Raw genomic sequence first — 2,335 nt, forward strand, 5'->3', positions numbered from 1 at the left:
AAAATGTACAGATGGCATTCCACATCTGCAGGTTTCGCATCACAGATACAACCAATCTCAGATCAAAAATATTTTTTTAAAAATTCCAGAAAGTCCCCCAAAGCAAAACTTGAATTTGGCACCTGCTAGCAACCATTTATATAACATTTACATTGCATTAAGTATTATAAGTAATCTAGAGATTATTTAAAGTATACAGGAGGATGTATGTACATTGTATGCAAATACTACACCGTTTTATATAAGGGACTTGAACATCCTCGGATTTTGGTATCTATGGAGGTGCTGGAACCAATCCCCCTCAGATACCAAGAAACTACTTACTCATCTATTTATTTTTGTCAATATGATATTTGGATTAATTTAGGTAATTAACACAACATACAAAAGGACTCAGGTTTTTCATCTGAAAGCGACAGACATCTTGTGATAAGATGAATAACACTCTGCTGTTCTTTGACCCAATCCACTTTTTCCAGAAGATGTTTTAGTACAAATAAGTCAAGTCAGAAGTCCAGACTTGAAAGAAGTACAAAGTGCAAAATGCAGTGTAATAGGACAGGTAATAGTGGGACTAAAAAAAGGGGTTCTCTTTCCAGATAAATGCTATTATGCTCTCCATCCCACGTGAATTTCAGTAACATTCTCCTAACTTGTCCAGAGTTCACACAGTCCCTTTGAGTTTGCAGGATAGTGTTACCATCCAAATTTGCCAGTTTTTCTTAAGGAGGAGAGAAGGCAGGAAGGCGATCTAGGAAACAACTAAAAACATTCTGCAAAAGTTTGCTGAGAATTGCAGTGACAAGTGATCACTGCAATCAGGTCATAAACTGCTTAGTACCATAATCCATAAAATAAGACCAGGCTAATGAATCATCTATGTAAATTAGTCCTTTTTTTCCAAGTAAGTGACAACTAAATTTAGTAAAAATTATTTTATCCTGCTTAGAGCCCTTTCTACTCTGTCTGCACAAAGTAACTTCTTTACTGAAAACTAAGTCCACCTTAAAAGGTCAACTAAATGGTAAAAACACTCAAAATGATCAACAACTGAACATTTTCCCTGAGTTTAAAAAAAAAAATCCTCCTAAAAGGTAAACTTCCTCAAGTTTAGAACACCTTTGCTCTTTTGGATGTCCTTATAATCTAAAATAAGGCTTTTAAGTGGGCACTTCCAAACATCTTCTTACATTCTTGACTGTCAACCCTCTTAACCATCTCAGTTCTTTTCCACTCTTTCTCTGTCCTTACTTGTTCTACCTTTGATTTGTAAAGGTTTTCACTCCTGCTAAGTCTGTTAGATTAGGACACTAAATTCCTTAGGTTTGGACTATCCCTTTCTTTTGAGCTCCATGAAAGCAGAAGTCTTGTCTATTTCTTGTAATGCCATTATCTCCAGAATGTAGCAGTAAAATAAATGAAAACGTAATGGTCATTAACCTCTACAATTCCACACACAGTCCTTTTTTCTAAAGGACTTAGAACAGCTTAGATGTTATTCTCTCTGGGACATTTTGCTTGAAATTTCAGTGTTGTGGAGGGTACCCCTATGAGATCCCACAGCATCCTGTCTCACTCCTATGGCATTGTGTAATTGTCCTTTACTCTACTGTAACATCTTTGAGAACAGAGCCTCTGTCTTTAACTTTTATTCCTCAGTACCTAGCACAGTATCTGGAACACAATAAAAATTCTATATTTGCCAAACCCATGGAAATACAAAACAAAGCAATAGCTCTTGTGGTATGGTGACAATGCTTCCAGCAAAACAGTATAGGAACTATGCTGCAGAAATGAGATTATACCTGGAACTCGGTCTACATCCCTGCTTTGCCAGAAAACTCAAGGTTAGAACCTGTGATACGGAGATATTCACACCCTAATCCCCAGGAGTTTTTAATATGTCACTTTACATGGCAAAGGGGGCTTTTTAGACATTATTAAGTTTAAGGACCTTGAGAATAGGATATTAGTCTGGATTATCCAGGTTGGCCCAATCTAACTACAAGATCATTAAAAGGAGAGAATCTGTCCTGTCACAAAGAGATAAAACAATGGAAGCTGGATCCAAAAGATGCTACACTGGTGGCTTTAAAGATGGAGGAAGACGATCCAAAAGAAGGAGTTTGGACAGCCTCGAGAAGCTGGAAAAGACAGGAAAATGGACTCATGTAGAGCCTCAAGAAAGGAACACAGCCCTGCAGACACCTACATTTTGACCCAGTGAGACCGATATAGGACTTTTACAGAACTGTAAGATAATAAATTTTTGTTGTTTTAAGCCTCTAAATTTGAAATAATTTGTTACGGCAGCAATAGGAAACTAATACAGAGC

Source organism: Balaenoptera borealis (genome assembly GCF_965194805.1).
Source record: "Balaenoptera borealis genome assembly, chromosome: 3".
Lineage (NCBI taxonomy): Eukaryota > Metazoa > Chordata > Mammalia > Artiodactyla > Balaenopteridae > Balaenoptera > Balaenoptera borealis.